General features: G+C 37.6%; 1 long non-coding RNA gene across 1 annotated transcript; it reads left to right on the forward strand.

Annotated features, from left to right (window-relative positions):
- Positions 1–8,398: 8,398 nt before the first annotated feature.
- Positions 8,399–10,422, forward strand: LOC127523986 (uncharacterized). The gene is made up of 2 exons (XR_007932987.1): positions 8,399–9,270; positions 10,055–10,422. It is a non-coding gene; the product is annotated as an uncharacterized LOC127523986 (long non-coding RNA).
- Positions 10,423–10,632: the final 210 nt, after the last annotated feature.

Below are 10,632 nucleotides of genomic sequence, written 5' to 3' on the forward strand. Positions count from 1 at the left end.
GTGCGCTCGTGACTCTTTAGCTCTGCCCACGGCAGGCACGCCTCCAGGAGCTCTGCTTTTTTTGGAAAGACTCGGTACAGCATATGTATCTTTTATAAATATAAAACTTTTCGGAGATATGAAGGATGCACTACTACTCTATAGGTACTCAAGATTAACATGAGATTGGTAGAAACTGTGTGTGTTATGTACCCTTTAATTAACGACAACTATTTTAATCATTTTAGTTTCAGTTAACAATAACAACACATGGACATCAAACTGCAAAATTTTTGACTTTATTATGAATTATACAAATTTTTCTCTTAGTACATTGAGAGAGCAAATCAAGTCTTAGCAGTGTGTGGTGAGAAACTCCAGAACAACAGTTTGGGAAAGAATTGAATATTTTTTTTCTTCATCTGAGTGTCTGGGATGTTTGGCACAGGGTGCGTTTTGGCTGCCAGAGAGGGGATTTTGTACGCACCTGTTCAGAGTGAAGAGGCAGAGAGACTGAAGGAGAGGATAGATAGATCACTGAGAGGGCTCACAACAGAGTCTCTGTGTCTGATGCACCTGCCTAACCCTCATCCGCCCGGAGAGAGAGAACGCAGGGAGTAGCCTATAAGAGGAGAGACACAGAAGGATTAGAGTAGATGCGCTCAACTCTCTGTTTGGGTTAAAAGTGGATGCACAAAACAAAGCCTCTCTTTCACCGCTGAGATTAAAGAGGAAAACTTGCTGCCATGATGCAAGAGCGTTGTGTTTGGTTGCCAGGGCGTGGCTATGCGGTTGCCAAGAATCATTCAATCAATCAATCAATCAATCAATCAATCTCATTATCTATCTATCTCAATAGCAATTTCTCAACTTTCTTCATGCATGACATGAGGTTCATATTAAATTAGAATGGCTGTCTGTCTCTTCATACTCCTCTGTTTAAGATGCTAAGAGCAGGGAGTCTAAATCTTTCCAAATGAGCATGTCCGTCTGATCGATGCAGTGGTCGATGTTTAGTGTGCTTCTGAAGAAGAGGGATGAGAATAATGACAGTAATTGGTTTGTTTGATAGATTGTCAGATTCATTCTGCCTGTGTGCATAGAAAAGAAAGAGAAGAAACCCTGGACCATATTTCATACACAACGAGCGATGAACTAGTATTTATTATATTGACTTGACCACACTGTTATTAGACTTTAATTACACTCTAAAAAATGCTGGGTTGTTTCAACCCATGTTTGGGTCAAATATGGACAAACCAAATCGTTGGTTTGAATTTTTAAATTATAGTTTAAACCCAATGGTTGGGTTTGTCCATATTTGAGCCAAACATGGATTGAAACAACCCAGCATTTTTTAGAGTGTACAATTTTATTAGATAACTAAGGTTAAGCTTTTTTTCCAAAATGTATTGAAGCTGCCTCCACCAAACATATCACCGTCTGCAATGGTTCATTTTGAGATAATTTAATTTGACATACAAAATTTTTTTTAAGATACAAAATTATGTAGCTATTGAGAATCCTTAAAATACTTGTGTGTGTATTTATATATATATATATATATATATATATATATGTGTGTGTGTGTGTGTGTGTGCAGGACTTTCGATTTAATGTGTTAATTAATTAGTTACGGTAAAAAATAACACGTTAAAATAAACGCATTTAACGCACTCGCCCCGCCCCCTGACCTATATAGTCTGACATTTCATACAGTTGATTGATGATGAATATGATCCAGAGCAACAACTCACTGCTTGATGGAGCATAGAATGTAGTTAGAATGACCCTAAAATTCAAGATATGGGGGTAAAAATGCCCCAGTTTGAGTTTTTGTCTCATATTTACATCATATGATATAGGCTAGTAAAGCTATCACACGAGTAATAGCAAGTGCTATTTGTATCCGAACTGCACAAGTGCAAATGCAATACTGATTTTATACAACAGTTCAAAAAATAAGAAGTTAATATTGTGTTATTTTAGACACACTATTGTCTGTTTTTGCTCAATTTTGCCAACGAAATGTTGCTGTTTGTCTTCGAGCAACACACAACGACATTTAATTTCGATTCCGCATCTGAATGGAGTGAGCAAAAGATTCAATGGAACATTTACATAAATCCTGAATGAATTAGCTGTTTGAACAAATCGAATGAATGAAAGAATGAATGTCTTACGCTTCCTTCACATGCTATCGGAAATTTGACAATTCCCACTTTGAAGCCGTGATTACGAGCTCATCGCATTTTGAAATGGGAGGGCGTTCATGTGCAATTTTTACCTAGGAAACTCGTATTTACCATAATTCCGAGAGCATGTGAAGGCAGCATAAATCATTTAGACATTTACCGCCACGTACTGGCAGTTTTAGTTTCTTATTTAGGAGTACAATTTAATTAAAAAATAATTTCATATTTCCATATCCACTGACAAAATAAATAAAAAATAAAACATTAAAGGTATAGTTCACCCAAAAATGAAAATTCAGTCATCATTTGCTCAGCCTCATGGTCCAAAAGTTTGTGCAATAAATTCTATGTTGAATCAAATAAAATATTTCCTTCTATAGCTACTTTTTTGTAATGTCTATTTGATGCTTTACACAATAATGACTTTAAATGATCTTTTGGGGGTTATTTCCCAGCCAAATTTGATGTGCAATTAATTTGTGATTAATTAGATTTAAAATTTTAACCAGGCTATATATATATATATATATATATATATATATATATATTGCAATTTTTTTTTTTTTTTGGCTTATCTATATATATATATATACACACACACACACACACACACACACATACATACATACATACATATATATATATATATATATATTCTAAATTCACAAGGCCTGTATACGATTCAAATATTCAAAATAACCTTCAAATTGTATTAAACCTCTAGGCAGGCAAGGCTTTAACAATCCAACATCCGTCCCACTTCCTTTCTTTTTCTTTCTTTTGTTTTGTAGCTAAAGTATGTTAAGCTGTTAATCTTCTAAAATTGTGTTCGAGCTGCAAACTTCCCATCAGATCAATATTTCAATCCAGTGGGACAGCTGTGAAACAATGATACAAGTGATTCTTTGAGAGATAACGTGAAGGAGCGAGTGTATGGATGCAGTATGGATGGATGGTGGAGTGGATTTATTTAGCATGTTTTTAGGGCTTTGTCACAAAGGCTTTGTTTTTTTCACTCCCACACACACAACCGCAAATACACTCAAGAACCAAAGCTGTATATTTGTTGCTTTAAACCTATACACCCACATCCACAGAGCTTCACTCGTCAGACTGAAAACATTCCTGTGTGTGTGTGTGTGTGTGTGTGTGTGTGTGTGCATTAATTCATATTTAATGAGCTGCACTCCCATGGCCGCTTCTTATACAGATGCATGCTAGAATCAGCAGGCCGATGACCACCAAGGCTTCTTCAGCCAAAGCATGTCGCTTATAAGTCTGCATGTCCTTCTTCTTCTAAACAGTTTGTTCAGTTGTACCTTACAGTAGAACTGATGAACAAAAGATGTGATCACTGATGTGGTGTAGCTTTTTCTCAACCAGAGGAAGAAGTCGTCATTGTCAGACGTTCTCCAGTCCTGGTCTAAAAGTAAAACAAAAAACACAAACAATTCCAGTTAAGTAGTTTAAGGGACAGTCAGGTCCATTTATGTTCTGCATGATTTAAGCAATGATGGGCTACACTGGCCCTCAGCATCCACTGTCCTGCAGATTTAGCTCCAACCTCAAACCCACCTGCCTATAATTGTCTATAAGTAAACATGAAGGTTAAAATTTTCAGGTGTGCTCGATGAGGGTTGGAGATAAATATTTTAGATGTGTCTATTTTAGATAACACATCTAAGCTACAGAAACATCTGTTTTGCTAATTTTAAGAGTTATAAAAAGATTTAGACATGATTAATGGTGGTCACTGCTGACATGAATAGTCCTTTGACAGATCAGCATCAAATTCTGTACACTGTAAAGAGATTGCTGTAAATTTTACAGTAACTTACTGGCAGCTGGAAAAATCACAATAACTCATGAACATTTGTCCTTATAATATTCTTTTTAATCATTTTAAAGATTTTCTTTCTTCTGTAGCATGGAAAAAAAGTACACATACTGAAAAGCAAAACAGGCCTTAAAGGGTTAGTTCACCCAAAAATGAAAATAATGTCATTTATTACTCACCCTCATGTCGTTCCACACCCGTAAGACCTTCGTTCACCTTCGGAACACAAATTAAGATATTTTGATTAAATCCGATGGATCAGTGAGGCCTCTATAGACAGCAATGCCATTGAAAATCTCAAGATCCATAAAGGTACTAAAAACATATTTAAAACAGTTCATGTGAGTTCAGTGGTTCTACCTTAATATTATAACCATTATTATAATTAATATTAACCACTGAACTCACTGCGCCATCGGATTTAAAAGTCAGTTTGTGTTGTGTTACATTTCAGTAATTACGGCAGTCAAAGTTGACAAGCTTTCTGATGAGAAACACCTTGATGGGTTCAGGCTGAAGCTTTTCTTTGGACCTTTTGAGATTTCCATCTCATCTGTGACTTTGGTATTTGGTGCCATCAGGGTTGATCCCCGGAACGAACCTGCAAGGACAGAAAAAAAACAAAGAAACATTACTTTTCAGGACAGTGTTTGCAGAATTTGCCCTAACTCTCAAACTTGGTGCCGTATGCATTTTGATTTTAATAAAAGCACTACATACTACATCTGATTCTGAATGAACCTACAGGGATGGTACATAATTAGTAGGGGTGTGTGGTCTTTTTCGACTGTTTACGTTCACTTAAGACATAACCTACTTGATAGAATACTTCCCGAGATGGGCGTGTTAACATAATTTTTGTGTGAATTTGTCCGTTCAAGTGCAACACTTGAAAGCAAACTCAGTATTTAAATGTAAATGTAGCTGTAGTTTTAATGTTGTCTTTGTAAATATTCACTTTCCCAAATGGCCACGGAGAATTGGAGGGTACCGACACACTGTATTTTTTGTATTTATTTCAACAAATGACAACCAAAATCAAACCCATAGAAACTCGTGAACAGGTTTAAAGTGGCTGTGTGCAAGTTATACTCATTCACAAGCCGAGTGAAAGTCATACTTGCAAATGTAAATTATTAAACCAAACAAAATACAAAACGCTCACTGAATGATAGGCAGTGGGTTTAATCAGTGACATTATTAGATTTGCTATACGGCATCTTCCTGTCACCTCCTCAACCTGCTTTCCTTGTTTTTACACGTAGAAAAGGTGAAAATTGTATTACACCATCCAGTTTTTCCCTGAACGATGATGCGAGTTCCTGTTACAATTCTCGATTCAGCATAAATGACCTACAATGGCGACATTTTTCACAATCACGACAGAAAATCAAAATACTGCCCTTAACGTCACTAGCAGAAAGACAGCGTAAATTGCGTAATATAAACAAACCAGACTAGAACTGAACATGGCGTGACGGCGGCTTCACATTCTCTATATCTACCGCCTCGATGGCACGCAAGTCTTTCAATTCAGTAGAAAAATCACTCCTCTTCATAATATAAGGATCACATTCAACATATGTTGTGATTTTATGTTTATACCTTTCTAAACCAGCACAGTACGGACTTTTCTCCATCTCTTCCATTCTAATTTTCACTTCTTACCATTATTCGCAATTTCGCGCGTCACCAGAACCACGTGATTGCAAACAACCTATAGTGGTTTTTTTACATGATTGTCATCATGTATTTCGGTATAAAATGGCACATAAAAAATTAAAAACATCCAAAATACAAAAGAATAAATACATCTTTCTAGCATCTTTCTTTTGTTGTTGAGGAATTTCGCGTGACTTGTGACGTCGTCAGAGTGGAACGTTGACAGCTGCATAAAAATGAAGCAGAGCTGTCAGTTTATATCATTAGTGTGGTCTGACTGAAGCTTCTGCAGCTTTGTACTGGCTTTTTGAGAATACTCTTCTTTAAAAGACAGTTAAAATGGCAGGGTCCTACAGTTGTTTATTTGATTTATGTGAACGAGTATACCTGGATGGGCCATCATTGCTTCTCACGAATTTGAACACTGAAGAAGTCTTGTATACACTATTCCACCTATACGGACCCATCCTTTCTGTGCAAATGTGCAGACATCCAGTAACCAACGAGTCTCGTGGACATGCTTTTGTGACTTCTGAACACAAGCATCATGCACTAAATGCCCTAAAGGCTGTGGATTCTTTGGAACTCATGGGCAAACCAATGGAGTGCTGCTTAATGTTCCATCCGAGCGATGACATGAGTACTAAGCTCCGAGCAGAAAAAAAAGATAGGACTGAACCTATCCAATTTTTTTTTCTCAGTTGTAGTTGCCTTAAACATAAAAAATGGCAAGATTCATCCCAGAATTATTTACAGAAACTATTACACTGCGATGACGGAGTTGACATGTTAAAGCTGTGACCACAGAGACTTCAATATTATTTGTTTAAAATATAAAAATATATATATATAACTTCCAGGACTGTGTCCTACTGTGAGATCCACAATGAGCCGGAAATAGTAAGTGTTCCTGAGAGTTAAAGGGTTAGTTCACCCAAAAATGAAAATTTTGTCATTTATTACTCACCCTCATGCCGTTCCACACCCGTAAGACCTTCGTTAATCTTCGGAACGCAAATTGAGATATTTTTGTTTAAATCCGATGGCTCCGTGAGGCCATGACATTTCCTCTCTCAAGATACATAAAGGTACTAAAAACATATTTAAATCACTTCATATGAGTACAGTGGTTCAATATTAATATTATAAAGCGACGAGAATATTTTTGGTGCGCCAAAAAAAACAAAATAACGAATTATTTAGTGATGGCCGATTTCAAAACACTGCTTCAGGAAGCTTCGGAGCGTTATGAATCAGCGTGTCGAATCTGAACTGATTTAATAATGTTTTTAGTACTTTTATGGATCTTGAGAGAGGAAATGTCATTGCTCCCTATGGAGGCCTCACGGAACCATCGGATTTAAACAAAAATATCTTAATTTGTGTTCCGAAGATCAACGAAGGTCTTACGGGTGTAAAGCGGCACGAGGGTGAGTAATAAATGACAGAATTTTCATTTTTGGGTGAACTAACCCTTTAAAGCTGCCCATGACACTACCTGAGGACACAACGTCGATAGCCATTTTTTTAATGGAAAATATAATTCAAAATTTACTTTTTGTATTGTTTGATATCTTAAAAATCTCTGCCGTTTAATGTAACTGTATATTTTTTAATTTGTTGCATTTTTAATTTGTTTGGCAGTTTTACTTTGTGACCTGAGGACAGGCTAAATTACAAGTGTTTCCAAGTATAGAGTGTGCATTTAAAACAATACTAAAGAAATTATTTGAAAATGTGTAGGCTAGAGTGTACAAATTTCACTTAGATGTAACTTTTTAAGTATTTTTATTCTGACGATATTCTTACCTTTTAACACAAATAGGGTTTTTGTGTTTAGGACATGTTTTGTCCTTTATCTCAAGAATCAGTGATGTATCAAAAACTCACTCCAGCCAGGCAACCAAAGCTGACAACCTTGCAAAATATATTCCTTTATGTGCGTAATTATGCAGGAAATGTTAAACCTGATCATATATTTGGGATTAGGCTATTAGCAGTAATTAATTCGACTATAGGCTAAAGGGGTCAGTGTAAATGCTTGGAAATAAAGCTTTATGTAGGCTAGGCTATCTAAGATACGCAGTCAACGTTATTTATGAATCATGTATTTTTCCTGATGTCTTTTTATTATCTACATGCCTTATTATTCTACAAATATAAGTATTTATTATGTCTATGATTCTACATCTTCCACACACATTAGCTTCGCATTGTTCTGAACAAAAAAAGCAGACACTCTCTGACAGTAGATGGCAGAATATCGCTGTTGCCTCGGTTACCTCTGTAAAACGAAGCAGGGTCAAACAAACGAACGGATCTAATATCTAATATACTTTCCTCGCCGAAAGGCAAGTATGATTAAAAATATCGACTATTTTGTTTTGACCCTGAAATCAATACAGCACAACATGATTATAGGCCTAACCACAGTGTATATAGCTGTAGCTACAAAGCTAATTAAGCTTAATTCGCTTACCTTTCAAAGCAAAACTGTGTATTTAGATGAGCAATACATACTTAAGATAATGTTTTCTCCTTAAAATCGGATTATTTTCTGTTGATGCAGTTCGGCTTCACGTGTTGTGACGTCACAGGCAATAGTTTGTTTTTGAGGAGTTTCGCGTGACTTGTGACGTCATCAGAATGGAACGTTCAGAGCTGCATATAAAAGCAGCAGAGCTGTTCATATCATTAGTGTGATCTGTCTAAGGCTTCTGTCGCTTTGTACTGAGAGCATTTTGATCAAGGACAACTGAAAATGGCAGGGACAAGTACCTTTAACCCATCGGCATACACGCCGGGGCCATCGTTGATTGTGGACAATTTGCACGAAAATGTGACTGAGGATTTGTTGTATACACTATTCCGCCTATACGGACCAATCCTTTATTTGCAGCTTTCCAGACATCCAGTAACCAAACGGTCTACTGGAAGTGCTGTTGTGAGCTATAGACACAGGTATCAGGCAGCAAATGCCCTAAAGGCTGTGAATTCTTTGGAACTCATGGGCAAAAAAGTGAGGTGCACGTGGACCAATGTGGACTTACTCCTTATGGCCTCAGAAGAATACATTGAAAAAAATAAAAGAGAGAGGTCACGGGGTAGATTAGGTAGATTTGCAAAGTTTGTGGAAAATTCTGTTACAAAAGTTGTGACAAACCCAGACAACTTGTTTGCTGCCGGCCTGCTGTTCTTAGCAGTCGTCCTGCCTACTAAGATATGACAGGTGCTAATGGGCCACACCGGTCTTGTAGCTGTGCCCACGCCTCAGGATGGATGAAGAAAGGGTTAAGTCCTGTGCGACCACTCCAGCTTTGGGTGAAAGGCTTTGTTGCTCCCCATGAGTGGCGCACAGGCTGACCCGCTCTCAAGGTGACCCATGGATGCGTCAAAGCCTGGGTCCCTTGGAAATCAATCACCCCGCTTTTACCAGGAAGGGTCATGCGGATGCCTCCAAGATGGGCTGGGACGCCCTGTGCAATGGCGGAATAGGCTTTGGCTCATGGGCGTCCCCTATGTCGATTTTGTCATCAACCGCCTAGATATGATGGCGGTGATTTTGACCCTCAAGGAGTTTACGTGTGCCACATGTTGGTGAGTAGTCGTAAATACGTTGTCCTAATGTTTGATATCAAGTCTTTTCTGTTTGTCGTTATTAATCAGATATAATGCAGTTACTAAACATCTCCACATGAGAGGCTATAGACCTTTAATCAGTTAATCAAATTCATATGAGGATCAAAGTAGTAGTAACTACTACCAGTGTAGTTCCAAAGTGGTATTTGTAGCAGAAGCACAGTAAAAACAACATTTAGCATGCTTTTACCACAGTATTAATAGTTTTAATGTGATATTTCTTGTTGTAAATGCACAGTAACCAAAAAAAAATATATATGTTATTATGTAATTATTAGACCAAAAGGGCTTTTCAGACTCAGTCAGCCCATTCTTGTTTGTGGAGAAGACAGAAAGCTGCAAAGGTATGTATGTGTTGGTTTTAACCCTTTATCCAACATTTTACACACAGGGCATTAAAAAGACATTTGTTGTTTCTTAAACTTTTTCTTTTTTGTTTACAAACTCCATTGTCCAGTCAGTAAGAATATAGTCTCAAAGTCTTAATGATTCACAAGATTCAACAATTTGTCATATTTGTATGATATTGTACAATTCCTGTACATACATATATTTGTAAATCAGTTGGAAAGTAGTCGGATGTCCAGAAAGTCTATATTGATTCCATTGTATTCTTTAAAATTATTACAAATTGGGCCTTGTCTGTTCATGTTCCGATGATACATGATGCCTTTGTTTGAAAGAGTGGAAATGCTAATTTGACTTGTCACATGACATCAGATTTTTATTTTGTCTCAATCAGATCATTTACACTGCTGACGGCTGCCGTCCGTGAGGGAGCGGGTGATCGCCGTCGAACGGAGGACTCCTGCCGGGTACCCGGACGAGCCGTCACCGTCCACCAGGCGGTGGCCGAGGGCTATGCAGCACCGCTGCCAGGCTTCGTGGACGAGTTCACCCAGCTGGTGGTTGACCGGATGGTGGTTTGGGAACCGGGCCAAGATTTTTTTTCCTCTCTTGTCTCTGTCACTCCTGATGCTTCATTGAAGGACGAGAGAGGACCAGGACCATAATTTTTATGCATGTGCGGCAGTCGTCCGTGAGGGGCTGCCACTTTTACTTTACTTTTGTGTTTATTTATTTTATGATTATTAAACTTTTTTAAAAAGTTTGCTGGTTTGCGTTTGCACAAACACAAATGTGCGCACACACAGAGAGAGAGAGAGAGAGAGAAGATCATTGATTGACGCGCTAGGTCAGAATGTCAGAAAGCATTTTGTATTATCATCCCTGTTTTAAAATTCGTTAAATAAAACCCCTTAACACAACCCCTCGTTATATATCGGACTCAGCTTACTTATACTTGATATTCTTGAATAA

This window comes from Ctenopharyngodon idella, chromosome 12 (genome assembly GCF_019924925.1).
Source record: "Ctenopharyngodon idella isolate HZGC_01 chromosome 12, HZGC01, whole genome shotgun sequence".
Lineage (NCBI taxonomy): Eukaryota > Metazoa > Chordata > Actinopteri > Cypriniformes > Xenocyprididae > Ctenopharyngodon > Ctenopharyngodon idella.